The sequence below is a fragment of the Mobula birostris genome, chromosome 3 (genome assembly GCF_030028105.1).
Source record: "Mobula birostris isolate sMobBir1 chromosome 3, sMobBir1.hap1, whole genome shotgun sequence".
NCBI classification, from domain to species: Eukaryota; Metazoa; Chordata; class Chondrichthyes; order Myliobatiformes; family Myliobatidae; genus Mobula; species Mobula birostris.
The window spans coordinates 156,937,065-156,949,112 of NC_092372.1; positions in this window are offsets into that span (position 1 = coordinate 156,937,065).

Consider the following 12,048-nt stretch of genomic DNA (forward strand, 5'->3'; position numbering starts at 1 on the left):
TTATTTATTGCAAAGCTAATTTCAACCATTGTTTCTGGTGATCATTGTTGAAGTTGCAAACTGTAAATGAAATAAATTGTTATTTTTAAGAGCATTTGTATTATGGTCATTTTTATTATGAGCCAGGCTAATAAAATACTGCAAGATATTGCCTATAAACTATATTCCTACAACACTGATGAGTAGACTTGAACTTAATATGCATTTCTTGATTTTTAATTTCAGTACCATTTATAAAAAACAAAGGCAAATTGGATAGATGAGACCTCTCTGAATAAAGTAAAGACTGGGGTTAGAAGATTAGCCTGTTGTTATTTTTCAAAGAAAATGTTCTAATATTTTACTAATGTTCTTAGAAAAATGATATCTGATCAAGGTTTAATCTTGCTTGAATCACTGGCTGAAAAATCATAAGCATTCTGACAATCAAGAGGCCCATTCATTTGTAGTACTCGGCCTAGTTTATTTATCATATATGGAAAAAGACTGTGACCACATCTCTCATGATTTTATATACCTTTTAGCCTACAAGGGAAATAGTCCCAGTCTATTCAGCTTCTCCATATAACTCAAACCCTCCAGTTCAGGCAACACCCTTATGGATCTCTTCTGCTTCTTTTCCAGCTGAATGGCATCCTTTATATTGCTGGGTGACCAGAATTGCCTATGATTTTCCCAAGTGTGATCACACCAACAGCTTGCACAGTTGCACACAGCATACCAATTCCTGAACTTAATACCCTGACAAATACTAATGAATGCAACCAAATACTTTCTTCACCACCCTGTCTATCTGTGTTGCCACATTCACGGAACTGCAGTATGTATCTGTGTCCCTAAAGATGCTGCCTGACCTGCTAAGTTCCTCCAGCATCTCGTATATGTTAAGCTGAGTGGTCCACCAATTTCATCTTATCAACCTGAAATGACACATTTATTTCAATTGTTTTCAACATTATAGCCAATTTCAGTCTCTGCTGACACTAACATGAGCTCCTAACTGTGCATCTGCCCTTTATGTATCACCTTCATTTGTTGAAGATTGAGCTTTTAAAAACTTGCAGAAGGAAACTAAGAAAATCATTCAGAAACAAGAGATGAATTATGAGAGGAAGCTGGCGACTAATATCAAAGAAGATACTAAAAGCTTTTTTTGAAGTATAAAAAGGGTAAAGGAGAGTTGCGGGTAGATATAGGACCAATAGAAAATGACGCTGGAGATATTTTAATGAGAGATGCAGAGATGGCAAAGGAACTGAATGCGTATTTTGCATTAGTCTTCACAGTGGAAGACGTCTGCGGTATACCGGATATTCAAGAGTGTCAGGGAAGTGGAGTTTGTGCAGTGAAAATTACGACTGAGAAGGTGCTCAAGAAGCTTATAGGTCTGAGGGTGGATAAATCTCCTGGACCTGATGGAATGCACCTTCGAGTTCTGAAGGAACTAGCTGGAGGGATTGCGGAGGCATTGACGATGATCTATCAAGAATCAATAGATTCTGGCATTGTACCAGATGACCAGAAAATTGCAAATGTTATTCTGCTGTTTAAGAAGGGTGGGAGGCAACAGAAAGGAAACTATAGACCTGTTAGCCTGATATCAGTGGTTGGGAAGTTGTTGGAATCGATTGTTTGGGATGAGATTACAGTATATCTGGAGGCACATGACAAGATAGGCCAAAGCCAGCATGGTTTCCTGAAAGGAAAATCCTGCCTGACAAACCTACTGCTATTCTTCGAGGAAATTACAAGCAGGGTAGACAAAGGAGATGCAGCAGATGTGGCGAACTTGGATTTTCAGAAGGCCTTTGACAAGATGCCGCGCATGAGGCTGTTTAACAAGATAAAAGCCCATGGAGTTACAGGGAAGTTACTAGTGTGGTTGGAGCATTGGCTGGTCAGCTGCTTTTTACGATGTATGTCAATGATTTGGACTACGGTATTAATGGATTTGTGACTAAATTTGCTGATGATACAAAGATAGGTGGAGGAGCAGGTAGTGTTGAGGAAACAGAGAGCCTGAAGAGAGACTTAGATAGTTTAAGGGAATGGGCAAATAAGTGGCAAATGAAATACAATGTTGGAAAGTGTATGGTCATGCACTTTGATGGAAGAGATAAATGGGCAGACTTATTTAGATGGGGAGAGAATTCAAAATGCAGAGATGCAAAGGGACTTGGGAGTCCTCGTGCAGGATACCCTAAAGGTTAACCTCCAGGTTGAGTGGGTGGTGAAGAAAGCGAATGCAATGTTGGCATTCATTTCTAGAGGTATAGAATACACGAGCAAGGATGTGCTGTTGAGGCTCTATAAGGCACTCTTGAGACCACACTTAGGGTATTGTGTGCAGTTTTGGGCTCCTTATTTTTAGAAAGGATATACTGACATTGGAGAGGGTTCAGAGAAGATTCACTAGAATGATTCCAGGAATGAAAGGGTTACCGTATGAGGAGAATCTAGCAGCTCTTGGGCTGTATTCCCTGGAGTTCAGGAGAATGAAGGGGGAGTCCGTAGAAACATTCCGAATGTTAAAAGGCCCGAACAGACTAGATATGGCAAAGTTATTTCCCATGGTAGGGGATTCTAGGACAAGAAGGCATGACTTCAGGATTGAAGGACATGCTTTTAGAACTGAGATGTGGAGAACTTACTTTAGTCAGAGGGTGGTAAATCTGTGGAATTTGTTGCCTTGAGTGGCTGTGGAGGCCAAGTCATTGGGTGTATTTAAGGCAGAGATAGATAGGTTCTTGATTAGCCAGGGCATCAAAGGGTATGGAGTGAAAGCAGGGGAGTGGGGATGACTAGAAGAATTGGATCAGCCCATGATTGAATGGCGGAGCAGACTCAATGGGCCGAATGGCCCACTTCTGCTCCTATATCTTATGGCCTTATGGTCTTAACCTTTCGAGTAGAAAGCTAAGTGACAACAATATCAGCACCACAGCACAGAAGACAGTAAGTAAAGAGTACCAGAGAAGGCCAGAACTCTGAAGAGAGGTTCAAGAGTATGGTACAATTCTTCAGGGAGGTTGTTGGGATTCTCTGTAACTTCCTGCTCTGTGGTGTGTTTTCTTGATTACGTAAATTGAAAACAGGAGAAAGAAAACTGATATTTAGGAAAGGAAGGAGAAAAAATGGGTAAATAGGGGCTATTTACCTGAACATCAATTGTTCCAATTGTTTGAAAAATTCTATAATGCATATTTGATAAAATGATAACAGAGAACTTAGAATGCCATAATGTGATTAGGCAAAGTCAACATAGTTCTGTGAAAGGGAAATTCTGTTTAACAAGCTTATTAAAGTTCTTCAAGGATGCAGCTGGAAAAACAAATGAAAGGAAAACACAGAATGTTTAGATTTCCAAAAGGGTTTCAGACAGTGCCGTGTAAAAGATTGCTACACAGGACTTCAAAGGGTTAAATGCAAATTAAGGATTGGTTAACAAAGTTTAGAAATTAATGGGGCATGTTCAAATTGGTAAACTGTAACTATTGGGGTATATGAAGAATGAAGTGGGGCCTTAGGTAATTACAAGCTATTTAAATACCAGATGAAAGGCTTGTGTGTATTATTTCCATGTTTCCTGATGTGATATACATGATAAATACAAACTGATAGCTGCTGCTGCATTGATTCATTTAAGCATTGAACGTTACTTCCCTACCCCAAGGGTGCAGTATAGCATTAGTAAGTAATATCGCATTCATTTAAGATGTATTGTTCCCACTCAGTTATCTTCACAAGAAGGCTTGTACACCACACATCTGGTGCCAGCAGCTTTCCAGCATATTGTTCAAATGATACCTCACAGATGCGTAGCCTGACACGGGTAAACACCGGTGTCTAAAGTGATCATCTGTGCCTCAGCAGGATAATGTCAAATACACAGTAGCTTAGTGGTTAGCATGATGCTATTAAAGCTTGGGGCATTGGAGTTTGGAGTTCAATTTTGGCACCGTCTGTAAGAAGTTTGTATGTTCTTCCTGTGATCATGTAGGTTTCCTCCATGTGTTCCAAAGTCCAGACATGTACTGGTGAGTAGGTTAACTGATCATTGTAAATTGTCCTGTGATTAGGCTAAGGTTAAACAGGTGGACTGCTGGGCAGCATGACTTGTTGGACAAGAAGGATCTGTTCTGCAATGTATCTCTTAAAAAAAAACTGAAATTTTGGCTGATGCTCTGTCCTTTCCAGATCCAGCTACTGAAACAATTAAATGTAAATTAAAAGCATTGTAAGTTCCTTCTCATACACTTTCCTTCCTCTTAAGGAACAAATTTAAAGTATGACCTTAAAGTTGGTTTACTTTGATTAGTTGATGCATAGTGGTTGCAAGAACAATCGCTGCACCATAGTTTGCCAACAAGATGTGTGCTAACTATTGGACATCCAGCTTTATTTTTATTAGAGCTGTGATCTATGGACAGATATGGACATTCCAGATGCTAGTCCAGCCTTTCAGATCAAAGTTAGAGAGTGACCAAGGAGAATCTAGGAATATCGCTTCTACTGTCATGGGACCATATTTGATTCATTTTTAAACACATTTACATTTTAATAATAATCAATTTTTCACTTCAAGGTCTCCAGGTTGATCGTGTGTGAGCTACATTGTCTTTAGTATAAGTGTTCATCATTATTTTTATTTGTTTATTCTTGGATCCTACTGGCAGCTCTAGCATTTGTTGTCCATTCCAGACCTTTGTTGACTCTGAAATCTGGAGTTATACATGGGTCATACCAAATAACAATAATTGATTTACTTTCCAGGATATAGAACATAGAATAATATAGCACACTATGGGCCCTTCAGCTCACAATATTGTTTCAACCAATATAAGCTTATTCCACAATCAATCTAACCTTTACTTCCTACACAGCCTATAACCTTCCATTGATCATACAACCTTCTGCTTACCTAAGAATGTTAAATGGCCCTATTGTGTCATTCTCTTTTACCAATCCAAGCAGTGCATTTCAGGCACTTACCACTCTCTGTGTAAAAAAACAGACCTCTGACATCTACCTTAATTTTGCTCTGCTCACATTAAATAGATGTCCTCTGGTATTGGCTATTGCTACCTTGGGTAAAAGGTGTGGCTATCCACTCTGTCTATGTTTTGCATAATTTTATACACACATATCAAGTCACATCTCAACCTTTCTTTGCTCTAAGGCAGCAGTCCCCAACCACCGGGCCGCAGAGCATGCGCTACCGGGCCGCGAGGAAGCGATATGAGTCAGCTGCACCTTTCCTCATTCCCTGTCATGGCCACTGATCAGCCATTACGCTTGCGAATGACAGCGAGCTGAAAAGTATGTTTGACATAACATCTCTGTCGGCATTTTGGATCAAAGTCAAGGCTAAATATCCTGAGATAGCCATGAAAGCACTGAAAACGTTGTTTTCATTTCCAACATTTTTCTGCGAAGCGGAATTTTCTGCAATGAATGCAACGAAAACTAAACTGCGGAATAGACTGGACATAAGGAACCCCCTTTGAGTATCGCTGTCTCCCACCACCCCTCAATGGCACCGTGTTGTTGCAGGGAAACAAGCCCAGGGCTCCCACTGATTCAGCGATATTGGTGTGTTGCAATGATTTTATATATTTATACGGGGAAAATGTGTGCTGTGTGTTTAATATCCAAATGTTACTTAAAATGTTATGATGCTATTGATTTATGAGTGACCGTATAACAACTACAGCATGGAAACAGGCCATCTCGGCCCTTCTAGTCCGTGCCGAACGCTACTAAGACCTGCACACAGCCCATAACCTTCCATTCCTTTCCTGTCCATATACCTATCCAATTTTTCTTTAAATGATAATATCGAACCTGCCTCTACCACTTCTACTGGAAGTTCGTTCAACGCTTATTTCAAGCTCCCCTGTCCTCCCCTGATAATTGACCTATCACTATTCATGCGAGGAAAATATGCGCTGTGTGTTTAATATTAAATTCGTTAGATAAACCCTTTTAGATACAAAATTGAGTGTATTACCCACTTATCACCTATATTCCAGTAGTGATTAACACCCACCCCCACGAACAGAATCGCCAAAAAGGATTTGCTGGGGGGGCGGGGGGAGGAGGAATTGGCAGGTCACGATGCTCATGCGTACTGGTGCCCGCACAAGGCTTCATGGTCATTGTAGTCTTTCTGGGTAAACAACGCATTTGACTGCTACTCTTGTCCGTTGGCAACCCCCCCCCCCCCCCCCGGTCGGCCGGTCCACAATGCAAAAAAGGTTGGAGACCCCTGCTCTAAGGGGAAATGTCCTAGCTCAGTCAAACTTTCCTCATTAGACATGTTCCCTAATGCAGGCAGTATCCTGGTAAATCTCCAGTTCACCCTTTCTAAAGCTTCCATATCCTTCCTATAATGAGATGACCAGATCTGAACACAACACTCGAAGTGTGGTCTAAACAGAGTTTTATAGCAATGCAGCATTGACTTTATGGTTCTTGAACTTAATCCTCTGATTAATAAAGGCCAGCACACCATATGCCTTTTTAACCACTTAGCTACTTGTGTGACTTTAAGGCATCTATGGACTTAGACCCCAATCTCTCTGTTACACCGCATTGTTTAAATCCTACCATTAACTTTGTATTCCAGCTTCAAGTCAGATATTGAAAATTGTATAATTCCACACTTTCGGGGATTGAACTCCATCTGCCACATCTCTACCCAACTCTAAACCTGTCTATATCTCATAACCTACAACAACCTTCTACACTATCCAACCTTCATGCCTTCTTCTTGCTTTCTATTCCACCTTTCCACTTCCTCATTCAAGTCTTTTATAAAAATCGCAAAGAGCAGCGGTCACAGAACAGATCTCTGCGGGACACCACTAATCACCTTCGTCCACCTTCTTCCCTCTGTGGGCAAGCCAACTACAAATCCACTCAGCTAAGTTTCCATGGGTCCTATGCCTTATGACTTTCTGGATGAGATTACCACAGGGAAAACTTGTCAAATGCCGAACTAAAATCCATATGTGTCACATCCACTTTACCTTAATCAATTATTCTGGCTTCTTTGCCCTTCCTTTCCAGGCCTGAAACATCAACTGTTTTTATTTCCATAGGTGCTGCCTGACCTGCTGAGTTCCACCAGCTTTTTGTATGTTACTCTAGTATCTGCACACCTACACACCTAAAAATTATGCCTTATCTAATCTTTTTGCACTAAGGAGGTGCCAATCAATATTAGTGGAGTTGAAGTCATCCATGAAACAACCCTGCTATTTTTGCACCTTTCCAAAATCTGCCTACTTATCTAGAAGTCAGTGTCCCAGTAGCTATTGGGGGGCCTATAGAATATTCCCAACATAGTGATTGTTCCCTTCTTCTTTCTGATTTCCACTCATACTAACTCCATAGACAATCCCTCCAGAATGTCAACAACAGGAGTTCTGCAGATGCTGGAAATTCAAGCAACACACATCAAAGTTGCTGGTGAATGCAGCGGGCCAGGCAGCATCTGTAGGAAGAGGTGCAGTCGACGTTTCAGGCCGAGACTTCTGCAGTTGTGCTACTAATCCTGGATTTGCTTTGCCACCCACCAACCCCACCGACCTTTCACAATATCTCTTTTGAAACATCTAAACCCCAGAACATCAAACAGCCAATTCTGCCCTTGTGAGAGCCAAGTCTCTGTAATGGCCGCAGCATTGTAATTACATGTTCTGATCCATGCTCTAAGTTTATCATCTTTGTTCTTTAATGTTTCTCACACTAACGTAATACATTTCAAAACATCTAACTAACTGCACTTACACCCTATCCACTGCCTATCTGTCCTTACTGTCTCTCTACACATTGCATCTACATTTACACCATCTGCTCCATTATCTGACCTAACACACCAGTTCCCATCCCCCTGTCAACCTAATTTAAACCCTCCCCAAAAGCTCCAGCAAATTTGCAAGCAAGGTCATTGGTCTCTCCCATGTTCATATGTAATCTGTCCCTTTTGTATAGGTTGTACATTCTCCAGAAGAGAACCCAATAATTCAGTAATCTGTAACCCTGATCCCTGCATCAAGTCTTCAGTCATGGAAAATTCCAGAGAAAACAGGTAAAAATATTTCCAACTTTACCACATCTTGATGGCCACCTCTCCATCAAGCTGTGCAGAGAGCTAAAGTAACAAATAGCAAGTGTCACCAGGTGCTGTGGTTCTACTGTCTCCACTGTTACAGTGTTTGGAACATCCCATTTAGATGTACTGCATCGTACCACTTGTTCCCTTTAGAAATGTTTCTGCAGGGAGATGTCTTTAACTACAAGTCAACCAGGCAGTGTTTAGTATGGAATGTTCTGTAGACCCTGTGGGAGCAGACAGTGAATTTTGTGGGATTGTTCCTTCAGCAGATTTTCAAAGCCAACTGGTCTTTTTTTTCCCCTGGGGAATGGGAATCAAAAACGAGAGGGCATAAGTTGAAGGTGAGAGGGGAAAGATTTAAAAGGGACCCAAGAGGCAACTTCTTCACATAGAGAGCCATACATACAGTATATGGAATGAGCTGCCAGAGGAAGTGATTGAGGCAGGTGCAATAACAGCATTTAAAATATACTTGGACAGGTACATGGATATGAATGGTTTAGAGGGATAGGCCAAACGGGGAAAATGGGACTTGCTTAGATGGACATCTTAGTTGGTATAAATGAGTTGGGCCAAAAGGCCTGTTCTCATGTTGTATTACCCTAAAACTTGCCATCACCAGAACTTGCAAGCACACACCATATCCTTCTTGGTTTTTCCCATCAGATCTTTCCCACAGAGCTTCCCCCTGCATACTGTCTACCTTACCAGCAATCCACCTCCTTGCGGGCCATATGTTTGCAAAGGAATACAGAAAGAAAGTGTTTGCGGAGGTTCATCCAGAGTGGTTGTGTTATTCAGGAACCCATCTGAGACAAACATCAACTGTTCCTTGAAGATCATCAACTCTGTGAAAGACTCACCATGGTTTGCTCCAAACATGTTGTTCTTCCAATGAATGGAGAGGTCCACAACAAGCTGCTGCTAATTAGAACATTCCAAGGTGCAGAATGATATGCTGAGGGATTCACTGAAGGTCAGTGCAGCCACCACAAAGGCTTTATGAGAAATGGCTACCGTTTAGGGACTTATTGCCACTGCACACCAAGGGACCAGGCTCTGTGTAATATCTTCTTAGTTTCACAGCAGCATTTTTAGGAATAAAATATTCTTGGCTTGTGGGCATATTGTAAGGGAATGAAATGTTGTGCTAAGTAAGGTAAATGAAGGTGAAGCCATGTTCATTTTGTATAGCCATATATTTCATGAATAAAGTATATGTTTGAAAAATATTATGTTGGTAATAAACCAGAAGTACTTAAAGGGAAGAAATTTAGAATTAAAAGAAACCCCATGATGGAGGTTTCTTAATTTGTTGGCTAAATTTATGTGGGCATCAATTAATCAGGTAGAATTCCATCAAATTACAATGAAAAAACGCTGAAACTTCTTTTCCTGCGTATTAGGTTCAAAGTTCATTTCACATAAATACTCAAAAATAGAACAGTTAAATACAGAATCTACTTTTTCAAATATTTTAAATTATAGATGGCTTTAGAGTATAATGTTTAATTTAAGAATGTTACCTTTTTTCTCACTAAGTACCTCTCAGCTCATGATATTGTTGACATTTTCTTCAGAAATATTATTGCATTTCTTACAGAATTTAGTGATTCTGTGCCTACACTTCCTTGGTTCAAAAACACTTTAGGAGCATTGATATTAAGAAAATAAGCTGTAAAATTGGAAAGTCAAGCACCTCTGCTCCATCCACAAAAAGTGGAATTTCCAGTACCCAACCATTTTAATTCCTGTTCCTATTCTTGTTCTAATGTTGTGATCCATGGCCTCCTCTTCAGCCATGATGAGGTCACTCTCAGGCTGGAGGAGCATCACCTCATATTCCATCTGGGTAACCTCCAACCTGATGGTATGAATATTGATTTCTCCAATGTCTGGTAATACTTTTCCCTCCCCTTCCCTCTTCCACTATTCCGCACTCTGGCCTCTTACCTCTTCTCCTCACCTGACTATCACCTCCCCCTGGTGCTTTTCCTCCTTTTCTCCCATGGTTCACACTCCTCTTCTCTCCGATGCCTTCTTCTCCAGCTCTTTGCCTTTACTGCCTATCACCTTCCAGCTTCTTACTTGGTTCTCCTCTTCCTCACCCATCTGACTTCACCTATCACCTTCTAGATTTTCCTCCTTCCCTTGCCCCACTTTTTTATTCTGGCATCTTCCCCCTTCCTTTCCAGTCCTGATGAAGGGTCTTGGCCTGAAACGTTAACTTTATTCATTTCCATGGATGCTGTCTGACCTGCTGAGTTCCTCCAGCATTTTATGAATGTTGCTCTGGATTTCCAGAATCTGCATTAGGGTTGTGTCTTGTTATGTACCCCGTAACTGGGTTGCCAAACCAGCAGAAATGGATCACTCAGTTGGAGTCTGGATTACTAGAACTAAGAAAGTTTTATTAAAGAAACAAGCAACACAGTAATCGAAAGGATAATAAATGCAACAGTTCAGCAATGATAAACACACATGTGCACAGAACTAAGATAACAGCATCAATCAAGCTCTATCGTTGTCTAGGGGTAAATGACCAATTTCAAAGTGACGCAAAGTTCAGTCCAATTTAGTTCAGTTCGCCGTAATCGTTGCCATGGCGATGGACAACGTGGGGGGAGGGAGAGAGAGAACGAGAACGACTGATCATTTAGAACGGCTTCCACTCACAGACCGGCGATATTGCTCACAAGCAGCTTTCGGGCGGGTCCTTTGTGATGTCACCTGAGGTCACCGACTGTGACCCCACCTGAGGTCACCGACTGTGACCCCTCCTCCAGATGCAGTCGATCCTCTGCAGTGAACCCGACACCCAAGCAAGGGCGGACACACACCGGGTTCCCGCTGATCGTACCTTTCCACCCTGTGCGTTTGTGGCCTGGTACTTCCCACCGACTTGTGAGAGGCGCACCGCTTCCAGGGTCTCGTTACCTCGAGAGTCGTGTGTGTCCTGCCTTAGCGAACCTGTCCCTTTTTATCCCCCTGCTGGGGTATCACCTGTCCATCACTTCAAACAGTTCAGGGTTCAAAGGGGGAGCCGCTCTAGACAGTTCTCTCTCCCATCCCTTCATTACACATCTCCAGATTGCCTGTCCATCACTTCAAACAGTTCAGGGTTCAAAGGGGGAGCCGCTCTAGACAATACCCAGACTGATGGCTCCTTCATTAACACCTCCAAATGCTGCTTCATTGTGTGCCTTATCTCTCCCTCCCCTGAGGACAGGTGGCAGACCAACTGCTGATGCCATTGGTGCTAACCCAGGCCAGCAAACATCTTAATTTATGTGTATTCTCGTCACACTTCCCCCCTTTAAGGATTTTTACCGGGAGGTAAAAATTACAAACATGAATACATTATTTGATACACACACAAATATACATCTTTATCAGCTATTTTGCTAACACAGCGAGTTTGAAGTTGTCAACAGCTTGACAGACAGTCATCACATTTTCTGTTCCTTTTATATGTGTTATTAATAATCCCTTAGACCAGGCTCCAACTCAGCAAACTTCATAGTGGCCAAAAACACTGATGAATTGCGATCAATGTAACCTCTCATTTGGTTTTGTCCCGGACCACAATAACAAGGATTGTCCCATTCTCTCGCAAGGGCTTAGTAGGAGGGGAAGGGGTAGTGACCGCAGAGTTATTGCAACACTTCCTACAGTACCCCACCTTCTCCAAGAGCCTTCTGAGGGCCCTCTTAGTCTGTCGGGGTTGGGAGGTCAGCGACAGCCTGCACTGTAGCTTGCATCGCTGCCAGCTGCCCCTGTGTCACCACAATTCTCAGGTAAGTGACCTTCGCGTGGCCGAACTTATTTTTTTCAAGATTCACTATCAAGCTGGCTTCAGACAGCCGTATTAAATTGCCAATACACACTGCTGTGTTCATCAGCCCTTTAGTCACTGAATTACTCAT